The sequence below is a fragment of the Protopterus annectens genome, chromosome 2.part1 (genome assembly GCF_019279795.1).
Source record: "Protopterus annectens isolate FY-2018-M chromosome 2.part1, PAN1.0, whole genome shotgun sequence".
In the NCBI taxonomy this organism is placed as follows: Eukaryota; Metazoa; Chordata; order Ceratodontiformes; family Protopteridae; genus Protopterus; species Protopterus annectens.
This window is the reverse complement of record NC_056729.1, coordinates 1,719,771,963-1,719,788,363: the sequence shown is the minus strand read 5'-3', so window position 1 is coordinate 1,719,788,363 and position 16,401 is coordinate 1,719,771,963. Positions and strand designations below refer to the sequence as shown.

General features: G+C 45.2%; 1 protein-coding gene across 5 annotated transcripts in view; it reads left to right on the top strand.

Moving 5' to 3' along the window:
* Nucleotides 1-16,401, top strand: part of ECE1 (endothelin converting enzyme 1) — a 4,237,764-nt gene that overhangs the window by 3,437,560 nt on the left and 783,803 nt on the right. The window lies entirely within an intron of this gene.

Sequence of the window (16,401 nt, the reverse complement as noted above, 5' to 3'; positions counted from 1 at the left end):
TATTCTAAACACATATCTGGATATTCCAAAATTCAAAATGTTGACTCTACAGCAGCTTCTGCCCATGTTTGGCAAGAAGGCTTGGCTTGTGACTTTAGATCTAAAAGAGGCATACCTGCATGTCCCAGTCAGACAAACATGCAGAAGATACCTCAGATTCAAAGCTGGCTCAATGCACTACCAATTCTCTGCACTGCCCTTTGGCTTATCTACTGCACCTAGGGTCTTCACAAAGTGCCTGGCACCAGTAATTGCATTCTGCAGACAGAGGAATACAAATATATCCTTACTTGGACGACTGCCTCATTCAAGCAGAGAAAAAGGACATTCTACTACAGCATCTGGCGTTTGTAAAGAGATTACTACCATGCCTGGAGTACACAGTCAACGAACAGAAATCAAAACTAGTACCCTCTCAAGAGATAATATTCCTGGGTGCAAGCTTAAATACAACTGCCCATATGGCTTATCTCACGCCAGACAAACAAAGGCAACTGTGACTACCTATTTCAAACTGTTGGCAACAAAGGCCCAGTTATCTGCAAGAAAAATTCTGCAGTCTTTGGGCTTCATGGCATCCTGCATTCTACTAATTCCATATACAAGACTGCATATGAGGAAACTTCAATGGTACCTAAAAAGTGTTTGGACTCAACATTGCCACAGCCTGGAAACAATAGTTACTCTCATTCCCTGCTTGCAACAGGAGTTTCGATGGTGGGCGAAGGCCTGTCACCAGAACAAGGGACAGCTATTCACTCTGTCCCCAGCCACACAGACATTAACAACGGATGCATCGGATTATGCCTGGGGAGCCCACATGGCAGGAAAATGTATTCAAGGCACATGGTCCACAAACCAAATGCATCCAGATATCAATCAAAAAGAGATGCTAGCTGTTCAAAATGCCCTGACAGCCTTCAAGGACCTACTTCATCCGGGACAACTACTGATAGAGACAGACAACACCACGGTCATGTGGTATATAAACAAGCAGGGAGGCACTCATTTTTACCCCCTTTGCAGACTAGCCATGACATTGTGGGACACAGCATTGACTTACCAAGTACAATTCCTGCCAGGAAAGATAAATACTCTGGTAGACGAACTAAGCAGAAACCTCATGGATCCCCACGAGTGGAAATTGGATCCATAAGTCTTCAGCATGGTAACAAGGAAATGGGGATGCCCGGACATAGATCTATTTGCCTCACCTCACAACTGCCAACTAAAGCGATTCTGCACAAGGACTTATCACAGACAAGCATGGAAAGTGGATGCCCTATCTTTCAGCTGGAAAAACTTAACAGTATATGCCTTTCCTCCTCTGCCTCTCCTCCCCAAGGTACTCCTAAAGGTCAGGCAGGAGAAGCCAAAAATTATACTGATTGCCCCAGACTGGCCACGCCAGTACTGGTATCCAGTCCTAAGGAACTTGTCTCAGTGCCCAGCCTGGACCTTACTTCAAGTGCCCCATCTACTGTCCCAGCAGAACAATCAAATTCTGCACAGCCAACTCAAGACCTTAAATCTGGCAGCATGGCAGATAATGTAGTCATACAAAACACACCTCTCACTAAAGCGGTGATGGATGTTATTTTGGAGGCCAGGAGGCCTAGTACTAGAAAATCCTATGCTGGAAAATGGAAGAGATTCTGTGCTTGGAACCAGGCACAAGGAATTGAGACAGCTGTACCAAATATTCCTCAGATTTTGCAATACTTGACTGGGATGCTGGATAAAGGCCTATCCTTTTCATCTGTAAAAATTCATGCCACTGCCATTTCATCTCATTACAATACAGAGCCACCAATCTTTTCTCATCCTTTATTAAGGCAGTACCTCAGAGGGGCCAAAAATGTAAGGCCTCCAAGGAGATCACCAATACCTGCATGGGACCTCAATTATGTCTTGGAAAAACTCACCCTGCCTCCTTTTGAGCCAGCCGCTACAACTGATATAAAGTTTTTTTTATCTTGGAAAACAGCTCTGCTCCTAGCAATAACTTCTGCAAGACGAGTCTCAGAGCTACCGGCACTCATGACTGTGGAACCCTTTATCACTTTTTATCCAGACAGGGTTTCTCTGAGGACAAACCCGACATGCCTAAGGTAGTGTCCAGTGTGGCCTTTAACCAAACTATTCATCTGCCTACCTTTTATCCAAACCCACAGAATAAGGGGGAGAGAATTCTGCGTTCTTTGGACATACACAGACAGCTACGCTTCTATTTTAACAGAATCAAAGCTTTCAGAAAGACAGAGCAATTACTAGTGGCATATGCTGCAGGATCACAAGGAAAGGCTGTCTCAAAGCAGACTATTTCAAAGTGGATAGGCCACTGCATTCGTTTCTGCTATTCACAACATGGCAAGCCAGTACCTAAGGGCATTAGGCCACATTCAACCAGAGCAGCAGCCACTTCAGCAGCCTTCCTCAGGGGAGTACCAACCAAAGACATTTTAGAGGTGGTTACTTGGAGTTCAGTGCACACCTTCACAAAGCACTATCGCTTACCACTCTACTCTAAATCCAGGGCAGGCTTTGCCGCTGCAGTTCTGCAGGGCCTAGTAGCCGCTCCTAATGCTATTTAGCTCCAGCCTCCCAACCTTAGCTTTGGGATGCAACCCAATTGTAATGACTGCAGCAGTGAAACACGATGAACATAGTACAGTTGTGTACACTTACCATAAATGTAGATGTTCGAGTGTATTCACTGTTGCAGTCCAGGTTACCCACCCGCCATCCCCCATTTCTTTGCTGGAACTTTAATAGGTTCATAGGTTAATACTAAGCTGACTGCCCTTGCTAGCCATTTTAAGCCTAGCCAATTATCCCTTGTGAGACTCAAACCCTGCACCTTGTGTTTGTAAAGCAAACACCTTAACCATTAGGCCACCCTCCCACCCATTATCTGTACTTCTCTATTCTATACAACCTATGTGGTGTATTTGCTTGTAGATGAAGGCAAAATATATACTTTGGTGCATGCATGTTTTATTGATATATTTTTAGCCTACCCTTTTGGGGTCACCTGACATCTGGGGCAAGAAAAACTGAAGAAAATGGTGTCTGCTGCATCTTTTATACCCCTGGCGCATTGACATCAGGGAAGAGGCAATAGTAACCGATGCCGGTGCTAGACTTTGGAATTCGGGCCGACAGGGTAGCCTGCCAGCAGGATAACCCAATTGTAATGACTGCAACAGTGAATACACATGAACATCTACATTTATGGTAAGTGTACACACCTGTACTTTATGAATACTGCGAGTGAATACACACGAACATCTACATTTATGGTAAGTGTACACACCTGTACTTTATGAATACTGCGAGTGAATACACACAAACATCTACATTTATGGTAAGTGTACACACCTGTACTTTATGTATACTGCGACAGTGAATACACATGGACATCTACATTTATGGTAAGTGTACACACCTGTACTTTATGAATACTGCGAGTGAATACACACGAACATCTACATGTATGGTAAGTGTACACAGCTGTACTTTATGTATACTGTGACAGTGAATACACACGAACATAAACATTTATGGTAAGTGTTCACACCTGTACTTTATGAATACTGCAGCATTTAGAAAGAAGGACATCAATGGTTATGGTAAGATTTTACACAACTATTCTTTTCTCTGCTTCCATAGTTGTATTGCTTCCAGTAGTTTCTCACGATTTTGTAAAAATATTTTTAAAGCAAGTTTTACCTCCCTTTTTGGTGACCATCAAGCCCTATATCCTGTCCTCTTGTTTTAGATCTTGAGCCTGTTTGCTCTTTGAGTAGAGGAGGCCTACCACTGTGCTGTGCTACAGCTAGCCAGAGAAGCTATTATCCCAAAGGCATTAAAGTGTGCTGTGCCCTGCACTAGATCTTACCATACACTTTTGCTTTGGAGGGAGAAATGCCTTTTTCCTATCAGCCTGGGGGTCTATTTTATGCCCTTCCAAGACAGGGGCCATCTGTGTGCTTTGTAATTGATATTTCTGTATTAACTTCTTGGTCCCCAGGCAGTAGAACTATTTGACATGCCTGTCCTACTTAAGCGGAATTGTTGATGCTGTAAGGCTAATGGACATTTTCTTTTAAGTTACACCCTTTACCTGGAAACGTAGCTGTATGCATTCATATCACTACTAGTACCTCTTGTACCTCCCCTGAAGTTTCTATTCATAGTCACCAAAGGTTGTTAAGCAGGTGACCCCAACTGGTGATCAGTGACATGTCCCGGCAGTACAACAATTGGACCACCTTCCTACCTCCCAGAATAGGCAGGTTGGTATTGGTCACTCCCACCATGCACTCTGGCATCTGCTTGAGCCACGGTCATGTGGGTTACAGTCAGAGCACTACCCCTCTGCACTGCATTGCCAGCTATGCTGTATAAGGAGATTTGGAAGGGAATGCTTCATTTGAGGCCTTTGATTCCTTTTAATTTCTCCTTAGGACTTGAATTTCATGTTTGAGAAAGAAATTCTCCTTCCTTTTCAGCCATTTTAGCATAGTTAGTTTCTTTATTGCAAGCATTTACCTAAGTGTGAGTTAAATCTCAACTATAGCCCTGATGTAAAAGAACCCTATATAGTTTTCCACAAAGACATTGTGTTTTTGAGAACAGTCTCCTCATTTCATAGGTCCATAGGTAGGTACTAGGCTATCAGCCCAAGGGCCTGCATAAGCCTAGACAACAAAGTTCCCTGGCTTACGCCACCCATGAAAGTTATTTTCCTGTGCTACTGTCGAGCAGAGACACAGAAGTGATCCCCGGGGTGTATTTCCTATTTCCCATCCACTCATCAAGATTTTTCTTGAAGAGTGCTAATGAAGAACTTTGCTTGACATAGATGGGTAGCCTGATGTCCTTCAAGAATGCAACTGCAGTCATAACATATGGGTTGTCCTGCCTCAGGCAGCCCTCGGTCGGCCGAATTCCAAAGTCTGGGTCTGGCGTCGGCTGGTGTCGCCTCCTCTCCGACGTCACCACGGCTGGAGTATAAAGGCATCGGCCGACGCCATCTTCTTCAGTCTTTCTTGCCGCGCGGTGCCCGAAGCAGAAGCAGTTCGCAAGTGCCGGTCGGTCAGCTCCTGTGTTTTCAGTACCGAAGTCATCTAAAAGCTAAATACCCCGTTGGGGAACATTTATTCTTGCCTCAGCCAATGTCAGAACAAATTGAGAAAGTTAATAATTGTTTGTCTTGTGGTAAACAAATACCTCATAAGGACTTCCATTCTCTCTGCCTTCCTTGCCTGGGCCCAGACCACAACGTCTCAGCCTGTGCTGCCTGTGCTCGCTTTAATAAGCGCACTCTCAGGCGCCGGGCAGAATTCGCCGAGGACTTTTTCGGTGAATCTTTTGCGTATATCATGCCGTCGGGTCAACCGACTACCCAATCTGCTAAAAAATGCAAGGACCGGGACCGACATCCTCAGCCCGCGTCCACTACCGATGCTACTCCCAAACCCTCTGCTAGTGCTCAGTTTCCTTCGGAAGTGGTAAATCTACCGCTCCAGGCCGACGACACAGCGTTAACATGACCTTCGGTCTCTGAGATCTCTCCGGTGCCGGTTGTTGATTTTCCTCCGGAAACCGAAGTTCTGGATCTACCCGACACCATTTCTGTGGACAAGGTTACGCCTGCAGGTGGGGCTGCTAGGCCTCCTGTATCCATGTCCATCAAGGCCTTTGCACGTGCTAAGGCCGCCAGTCAGGCCAAGGCCCATCCTAGACCTACCGCCCAGGCCCCTTCTTCTGATAAGCAGATCATGTCTCTGGCTGCTGACCTTATTTCCCTTATCAGGGGGTCTCAGCCTCATCCGGAGAGGGGTTCTCAGCCACCTGCAGAGAAAAGACCCAGAACTGAGCAGGCGGACGACCTCTCTTCGGGTGAAGCCTCTGGGGATTCTGAACATTCTGATACCCAAGAAGAATCCTTCCAGGCCTACGAGGACTCTGATGCTGAGGAATCAATTCCCTCTGCCTCCCCTCCAGAGGATTTCTCATTTGGTGAAGTCCTGCATTCCATGAGGGAACATTTTCAATGGCAGGGTCAGGAATTCTCCGACTCCAGGAAAAGGCTTCGTACCTTCCTCAAGTTTCCCCAGCACAGGCCTTTAGCCATTCCACCTGTTATGGATGTTTTGGATGATGTTTTCTCTGACTCCAGTGCTAACCCTGATTCTCTTCCTCCGGCTCCTGTCAAGCCAGACAGATATTATAGGGTCCCTGACACTCACAAGCACCTTTTTAAGGCCCACTCTGTGGATCTAGAAACTATTTCACAGGGCCCCAAGGGAGTGGCTACCTCCTCTGCCAAAAACCCACTGCCAGCAGACAGGGAAGCAAGGTCCCTGGAGAGATGGGGTAAAAAAGTATATACTTCTACTACCCTGGCCATGAGGTCACTAAATTGCCTTTTTCACATGTTTCAGTACCAGGATTTTCTCCTGGATGATTTACAGAAAAGTTAGCCTCTCCTGAGCCTATTGATAAAAAGGCATTGCAGGATCATATACATAACACTCAGCAGGTTAATAACCATTTTCTTCAGTGTGGTTATGATGCACTGGAAGCTTCATGTAGGGCAGCTATGACTGGGGCTGTGATACGTAGACATGCTTGGTTAAAGGATCAGTCTTTGCCTGACCATGTTAAAGTAAAGTTACTTGATGCACCTTTGGAAAAACAGAAGCTTTTTGGTGCTAATGCACAAGATGTATTAAATCCATAGAGGAAAAAGCAAAGTCAGTACAGACAGTCAAGGATTTCCTTCAGGTTCAGCCACCCAGATTCAGCAGAAACTGGCCCTCAAAGAATTTGGTCCTTCCCCGGCTCAGACAAGTTTCAAAGGGGAAAAAGCAGACGTGCCCGAGGTAGAGGGCAATACCGAGGATCTTACAGGGGACGCCAATGGCAACCTCCAAATCAAAGAAGTGGTACAGACAGTTCAGCTGCACCACAAGGACAATCGCAATGACTTGATTTTCATTCCGCCTACAAAGGTTCAAAGAGAAGCACCCTTGGGCGGAAAATTATCCTTATTCTCACAAAACTGGCATATCTTAACCAAGGACAACTGGATTCTGGATTTGATAGACAAAGGTTACAGATTCCACTTCCACACATTACCAATAAGACAAGGCATGCCAAACCTGTCACATCATCAAAGGGCAGAGGCACTCTCTCAAGTTTCCAAGCTGTTAAGTAGAAAAGCAATAGAAAGGGTTCCTCCTCAGGAGCAAGGCCAGGGATTTTATTCAAGGCTGTTCCTTGTTCCAAGAAAAGAAAACAAATGGAGGCCCATACTGGACTTGTCATCTCTAAACACTTTTGTCATAGTACCAAAGTTCAAAATGCTGACGTTGCAGCAACTCCTTCCCATGCTGGGCAAGGGGTCTTGGCTGGTCACTCTGGACCTCAAGGAGGCATACCTGCATGTCCCAATCAGACAAAGCTGCAGAAGATACCTCAGATTTCTTGCAGGGACAGAGCATTATCAATTCTCAGCATTGCCGTTTGGCTTATCTACTGCGCCCAGAGTGTTCACGAAATGCCTGGCATCAGTAGTGGCAGACTGCAGGGGATTCAAATATACCCCTACTTGGACGACTGCCTCATACAAGCAGACAACAAACAAACCTTAAAAGAAAATTTGGACTATGTCATGCATCTACTGCAGGCCTTGGGATACACAGTCAACATTCAGAAGTCAAAACTACTGCCATCCCAACAGATTATCTTCTTAGGAGCCAAACTGGACACAGAAAACCAAATGGCTTACCTCACAGAGGAAAAACAGCAGCATTTACCAGAGTACTTCAAAGGCCTAGCAAAACTCTCCCAGCTGACTGCAAGGAAAATCCTGCAGGCCCTGGGGTTCATGGCATCTTGCATCCTTCTGATACCTTTGGCAAGACTTCATATGAGAAAGCTGCAATGGTATTTAAAAAACTTATGGTCTCATCACAGCCAAAGCCTAGAGGACATAATCCCACTTATTCCATGTCTGCAAAAATAATTTTTATGGTGGGCTCAAGCCAGTCAGCAAAACAAAGGCATGTCTTTCAACAGACCTCAAGCAGGCCAAATGATTACAACAGACGCCTCAGACCAGGGATGGGGGGCGCACATGGAGGACAGATGCTTTCAAGGGCAATGGACCCCAAAGGAAAGACATCTGCACATAAACCAAAAGGAAATGTTGGCAGTGATACATGCAATCGAGACTTTCGAAAAATCACTACAACAAGGACATTTACTGATAAGGACAGACAACACCCCTGTCATGTGGTACATAAACAAGCAGGGAGGCACTCATTCTTATCCCCTCTGCAGACTAACAATGCTTCTCTGGGAAAAATCCCTGAGCCTGAAGATATATTTACAATCCCAGTTTGTACCAGGCAAGTACAATGTACTGGCGGACAACCTGAGCAGAAATTTCATGGATCCACACGAATGGATGCTGCATCCTCACATTTTCTCTCAACTGACAAAGACATGGGGAAGACCGGATGTAGATCTTTTCACCTCCCACTTAAATCATCACCTGAAAAAGTTCTGCACAAGGACTCACCATCCTCTAGCCTGGAAGACGGATGCTCTCTCCTTCAGCTGGAATTCTCTAAAAATTTATGCATTCCCTCCTCTGCCTCTGCTGACCAAGGTGATACTGAAGATCAAAGCAGAACAGCCAACAGACATTTTGATAGCTCCAGACTGGCCAAGGCAGCACTGGTACCCATTGCTATTGACCATAACTCGGACCAAACCATGGCCTCTGACCCTATGGCCTCTGCTCCTAACACAACACAATTACAGGACTGTACATCAAGACCTGAAATCATTACATTTGACAGCCTGGAGGCTAACATGATTTCTCCACCTAACTCTCTATCAAAATCGGTTCAAGAAATCTTGCTGGAAGCACGCAGACCTTCCACAAGAAAAACATATTCAGCCAAATGGAAGAGATTCAGCATCTGGAATGCCAACAGGGGGTCAGGACACAGCATTACCGAGTATACCTCAGATTTTAGAATACTTGGCAGAACTACTTCATACTGGACTTTCATACTCTTCAATAAAGATTCATGCCTCAGCAATCTCAGCAAAATACAACTGTGACCCTCCAGTGTTTTCTCATCCCTTGCTAAGACAGTTTCTAAGAGGAATAAAGAATATCAAACCTCCCAGAAAACAGCCAGTACCTGCATGGGACCTCAATTATGTGTTGGAAAAATTAACTCTTTCTCCATTTGAGCCAGCAGCAAGTTCAGAAATGCAATTTCTTTCATGGAAGACGGCCTTCTTATTGGCAGTCACATCTGCAAGAAGAGTTTCGGAGATACAGGCACTCATGGCAGTGCCCCCCTTCCTCATTTTTCATCAAGACAGAGTTTCTCTAAGAACCAATCCTACATTCATGCCCAAAGTTATTTCCAGGGTGTCTCTAAACCAAGCTATTCACCTGCCTGCATTCTTCCCCAATCCTCAAAATAGGGGGGAAAATCTACTGCATACGTTGGACATACACAGACAACTACGTTACTACTTGGACAGAACTAAGGCCACCAGAAAGTCTGACCAACTGTTTGTAGCCTATGCTGCTGGAGTGCAAGGAAAAGCAATCTCCAAACAAACAATTTCAAAATGGATTGGACATTACATCAGATTCTGCTATTCTTTCCATGGAAATGGTGTGCCAGCCAATATTAGGCTACATTCCACCAGAGCTATGGCCACTTCCACAGCTTTCCTAAGAGGAGTGGCAACAAAGGACATTTTAGAGGCTGCTACATGGAGCTCCGTGCATACATTTACCAAGTACTACAACCTGCCCTTATATTCCAGATCCCGAGCAGGCTTTGCTTCGGCAGTCCTGCAGGGGATTTTAGCTACACCATCCTTATCTTAATTCCATCCACCCCCAGATTGGCTATGGTATTCAACCCATATGTTATGACTGCAGTTGCATTCTTGAAGGACATAGTACAGTTTTGTACCTACCATAAATGTAGATGTCCGATAGATATGCAACTGCAGTCGGATTTTCCCTCCCTCCTACCCCTCTGTATCCTTCTTTTTGGGTCCCTACCCCTTTTCCCATTAGCTGGGGGTATTCCTGTGGTGTATCTGTTTATTACTGTTGTGCATGTTTGGGATTATTTTTATCCATTTACCAAATTTAGCCTTCCTAGGAGGGCACCTGGCATCTGGGGCAAGAAACACTGAAGAAGATGGCGTCGGCCGATGCCTTTATACTCCAGCCGTGGTGACGTCGGAGAGGAGGCGACACCAGCCGACGCTGGACCCAGACTTTGGAATTCGGCCGACCGAGGGCTGCCTGAGGCAGGACAACCCATATGTTATGACTGCAGTTGCATATCTATCGGACATCTACATTTATGGTAGGTACAAAACTATACTTTCCAGAGTATGGGAAGTCTCTGGGACAGGAATCTATTCCTCCATCATGTGCTGTTTATTGTGGTGACAAGGTTTAGGTCCCTAGAGCGTGTAGCTCGGAGGGATTGGGATTTCTTTAGGTGTAGCATGTCCAACAGTTCTGGGTTTGACATAGCTTTATATGTTAGGCAAAGATCACCTCTGAGTAGGCGATATGTTACGGAGTAAAGTTGAAGTTTTTTTTGAGACGGTCAATGTAGGGCATTTGTTTGAGGCCAGTAATCCTCTTTGTGAGGTACTTCTGTGGCCTTTCCAGCTGCTGCAGATGTCTTGTGAGGTACTTTACAAAACGGGAGTTGTACTATATAATGGGTCTAATGAGTGTCAAGTAGAGGGGAACAATGACCTCTTGTTTCCTGGATGAGAACCCTTTTATGATGAGGTGCACCACGTAGAAGGACTTCCTGACTACTGTGGCGATATGACTATCAATGGAGAGACTACTGTCCACCTCGGTCCCAAGATCTCTTATCAAACATTCGGTGTTAAGTCGATTGCTGCCTATGTGGTAGTTCATGGGTACACAGTTTTTGCCAAATGGGATGACACTGCACTTTTTGGCATTGAGTTTGAGGCCATGGCTGTGAAACCAGGCATCTGTCTCAGCGAGACCCTTCTGTAGGATGTCCACATCATTTGGGACTTGACTATGGCTCATAGTTTGCAGTCGTCTGCGAACTTCGTTAGCCAGAGGCCTTCTGTGTTAGCCTGTACTTCAGAGAAGTAGATACCAAACAGGAGAGGTCCCAGGACTGAACCCTGTGGTACTCCACTTGTCACTGCTTTGAGGTCAGATTTGGAGTCTGCAACTTTTACAGTATGGGTTCTGTCAGTGAGCCAGTTGGCAGCCTATCTTGTGACGTAGGGATTTATACCTAGATGTTCTTCGTCTCCCATTGCTGCAGTCCTTACATATGGGTATTCCGCTGTCCACAATCGGCCCGAATACCAAAGGGCTAGAACCGGCGTCGGTCATCGGCGCCCGAGACTGACGTCAGTACGTGCCAGTACAAATGCGCATGACCGACGCCATATCCTCAGTCTTTCTTGCTGCGTGGTCCTAAGCAGAAGCAGCTTTTGCAAGTGCCGTTCGGCGTTCTGGAATTGTCGGTTTTCGAGTTTCAGACCGGAGACCAAGTTGGGCTAAGTACCCCGTTGGGGACACTTTTGTCTTTTTCTTGCCTAATTTGAGTTGTACATTGCAATATTTGACTGTTTTACTGGACAGGGGTTTGTCCTTCTCTTCTGTAAAAGTGCATGCTGCAGCTATTTCTGCTCACTATGATTGTGACCCTCCTTTGTTTTCACATCCATTGGTTAAACAGTTTCTTAGAGGGGCAAAGAATACAAGACCCCCACGAAGAGCTCCTACTCCTGCCTGGGATCTTAATTTTGTTTTGGAAAAACTGACTCTGCCTCCTTTTGAACCTGCAGCTACAGCTGAATTGAAGTTGTTGACTTGGAAGACTGCTTTTGTGTTGGCTGTTACTTCTGCTAGAAGGGTATCTGAATTACAGGCCCTCATGGCAGTGGAACCTTTTCTGATTTTTCACAAGGACAGAGTTTCCTTACGTACTAATCCTACTTTTATGCCTAAAGTGATTTCTAATGTGGCATTGAACCAATCTATACATTTGCCTACTTTTTATGCTGACCCCCAAAATAAAGGGGAAAAAGTTTTGCATTCTTTGGATGTACATAGGCAGTTAAGATATTATTTGGAAAGAACCAAAGAGTTCAGAAGATCTCAACAATTATTTGTTTCTTTTGCTTTGACTTCACAAGGGAAAGCTGTCTCGAAACAAACTATTTCCAAGTGGATTGGCCATTGTATTGCTTTTTGTTACTCTCATCATGGAAAGGATGTTCCAGTTGGGATCAGGCCTCATTCTACTAGGGCTACGGCCACCTCTACTGCTTTTTTGAGGGGGGTAGCTACTAAAGACATTCTAGAGGCAGCTACTTGGAGTTCTGTACATACATTTACAAAGCATTATCATTTACCTCTTTATTCTAGGTCTAGGGCTGGGTTTGCCACTGCAATCTTACAGGGCATGTTAGCAGCTCCTAATGCTATTTAGTTAGCCAGCCTCCCTTTTTCCGCTGCTCTGGGATTCTACCCATATGTAAGGACTGCAGCAATGGGAGACGAAGAACATAGTACAGTTTTGTACCTACCATAAATGTAGATGTTCGAGGATCTCCATTGCTGCAGTCCAATTTTCCCTCCCTCCTTCCCCCTTTTCTTTTTTAGGTTGGGTTTTGGGTGGTGTTTTTTGCATTCTGACGTCTGAGGCAAGAAAGACTGAGGATATGGCGTCGGTCATGCGCATTTGTACTGGCACGTACTGACGTCAGTCTCGGGCGCCGATGACCGACACCGGTTCTAGCCCTTTGGTATCCGGGCCGATTGTGGACAGCGGAATACCCATATGTAAGGACTGCAGCAATGGAGATCCTCGAACTTCTACATTTATGGTAGGTACAAAACTGTACTTTTAGTGAGTTTAGCTATAATTCCAGAATGGGGGATGGTGTTGAAAGCCTTGGCGAGGTCAAGATAGGCTGTGTGAACCACCTTTACCTCATCTATGGCTTTGGTGACTGCCTCAAAGAAGTCGATCAGGATCAGGAGGCATGATCTGCCTTTCACAAACCCGAACTGGGTGGGATCCAAAGTTTGGAGATTGCCATTGTCTTTGTTTGAGTTCCATGATGATACGTTCCATGGTCTTGCAGACCAGGCTAGTCAGGCTAATAGATCGATAGTTCCCGGGATCAGTGGTGGCCCCCTTTGTGGAGTGGGATTACTGTTGCTGTGCACCATTCAGTGGGCACAAAGCCTGATGCGAGGCTATTATTGAACATGGTGCTTAAGAGGGGAGCTAGTTCGTTCTGAAGTTCATGTAAAATGCAGCCTGGGATTTTGTCTGGTCCCATGAATGCTGTGTTTTTGGCTTTACAGAGTGCAGCTTTTACCTGTGTAGTTGTGATTACAGGGACTCTGCATTCTTCCTGTATAGATATGGGCCCTTTAGGAGGTGAGGGGGTAAAGTTAGCACTGAACCTATCTGCCAGGATGTTGGCAATATCATTTGGTTCTGTAATTTTCATGCCGTTGTGCTGTAACTCAGAGCAGATCTGGGTGTTGCCATCGAGATTCTTGACATAGCTATAGAATGCTTTGTGTTTGTCCTTAGAATTAGTGGCAATTTTGTTTTCGTAGCTAGCTTTGGAGGATCTTATAAGGGATCTCAGCTTCTTACTGAGGCTGACCAGGGAGCTCCTCCACTCAGGGGATTTTATTCTCTTTTGCAACAGTTTCTTCCTTCTGTTGTACAGTTTGTTTATGGCAGGGGACAACCAGATTGACTTCCTTTTTTTGGAGGATAGCGTCTTGGTTCTGTTTGGGATAGCACGATTCATGCACTCGTGTAAGTGCTTATAGAGTGCATTTGTGTAGGATTCAGCAGTTGTAACTGTATTGTCCATCTGCATGGGTGTCATGGCGTTCACCACTTCTGTCTTAAGAAGCATGAAGTTGACTTTGGAGAAATTTTTTACCGTGGCTTCCTTAATAGGGGGTGGGATGTGGATATCAAGGGTGATTAGCTTATGTTCGGATCGGACCAACGAGGAGTTGACTTCAGGTGTGGAACACTGGTCACTCATGTTGGTAATTACTAAGGTCTAGGATATTGTTGCTCCTTGTGGGGGTGTGGATAAGTTGATGCAGGGCATTGAAGTTCATGAATTCCAGAAAGCGTTGAGCTAAGGAGTTGGTACACGAGTAGTTTTCCCAGTTAATGGTGGGATAGTTGAAGTCGCCCATTATTAGGGTGTTTGGTTGAACCCTAATATTTTCCAGTACATCAAGAAAAGAGGAGTGGGAGTTCTGGGGCATGGTGGGGGATCTGTAGCAAGCTACAATTTGGATTGCAATTTTGCCCAGAGTTAGTTGCACTTGGATGACCTCGGATGCATTATGCTGAGCAACTAGCCTGGAGGTGTGGATATCCTTAATGAATATGGACACACCTCCATCTTTGGTGTTTCGGTCCAGGTTATATGGCCGAAAAGTGTGGTATGAGTTAAAGCCTGGTAGTGCAGGGGTGCTCTCTGGAGCCTTGAACCAGGTCTCAGTCACTGCACAGATATTGATGTTTTCCATTTTAGAGTGCCTCTAGTGAGTGCATTTTGGGATTTAGACTTCTAGCATTGAGTAGCATTACTCTCAGTTTTTGCTTGCCTGTTCCTGTTACGGTGGTGCATTTGTCATTTGAACCTTGCCTAAAAAAGGAACTATAGTGGGCAGCAAGAGCCTTAACCAGTATCTGGAATCCCAGGGGCGACAGGTGCAGGCCATCTGTGGCAAAGCATCGTGGTCTGTCGACTGTGTCATCTCAAGCAGACAGATACTGGATCCCCTTAGAATAACACCAGAAGCTTAGCCAATTGTTGAAGTCAATCATTTTGTCCTTGTACTCTGGTGGTATTCTGGGTGATGGCAGGATGCTACTCAGGGCTAGGGTCATACCTGCCTGGGTTACAAGATCAGAGAGCTCTTCCATGTCTTTCTTCATTTAGTCCAAGGAGGTACATCTCAGGTCATTCACACCAACATGGACAAATGACAGAGTCATATTTGTACTTGTGGAGTGACCCGAGTGCGTGGGTTATGTGGCAGATCCTGGCACCCGACAGGCAGCTGACAGTAACCTTCTCCTTATTTAGCCTGGTGAGTTGGACATCAGTGTGCCTGACTTTAGAGTCACCTATGACTAGTGTGTTGGGTACATTGTTTTGCCTTATTGGCTATGGTTGAGTGGCACACTGAGTCTGTGGGCTATGTGCCATTTGGGTTGTGTTGGGGGATGGAGGTTGCTTGCGTTTCTGCTTTGGAAGTCTCTGTTGCTTAGACAGATTATTATTGAGAGCCTCCACAAATGTTTTTGTGTGACTATGTGTGGATTTTGGTGGTGTAGATTTAGTGAGACTGTGATGAGTGTGGTGTGGTGCAAATGTTTACCTTCTCCTCATGACAGTCAAGTTCAGTCCTGGTTGGAGAGAGCATTACCTCCAGTTTGGCTAGATAAGTGCATCTCTCGGGTTGTAGTGTTGGGTGGTAGGGGGAGAGGGTTGTCTGCGTACATGAGGCAATTTCTACATTGCCTCAAGATTCCCAGATTCATCAGATAGACAGGAGAGAACACTGGGAGCTGACCCTTGGACATGCCTGAATAAAAAACTATTTTCCTCTAGATAAGTGAGGAAAGTTAGTACAAGAGAAGTTTTTCTCTAAGCAAGTGAGAAAAGTTAAGTACAAAAACTGTTTTCCTGTAGGTAATGAGGTAATTTATGCCTAAAGTTGATCTCTGAAGTATCTTTGAAATTGCCCAGCTTGCCAGCCATTGTTGTCAGAGGGGATAGAGCCCTGAGCACTGTGGAAGTGAACAAACATCTTAGTGAACATTGGAAGGAATGAGCCACTTAGCTTATTTCGTCAGCTACTTTTGCCTTTTACGAAAGGAAAATGGAGCTGTCCATTTATTAAACAGACCCTCTTTAAGTAGACAACTTGCTATGATATTTTTGTTGCATCTGCCATGACTCATTGAACAAGACATGGAGGGCATGTTATAAACCATTTAAGCAGAGTACCTGATGCACTTCCATTCATGTGATGAATTCTTGCAGCAAGGATCATTGTGATGAACATAGTAAAGTATACTCACCCTAACAGTACATGTCCATATAATAGGATTATTTCTGCAAGATATGCTACCTCCCTTGTTTCTGTGTTTTGGTGTGGTATTCGTGGTATATAGGTAGCTCTGTATGGCACAGCATAGGAACAGCACACCTGTTTATCAGTAAAACTCCGATCAAGTTCTTTTTCATGAATCCCATCTC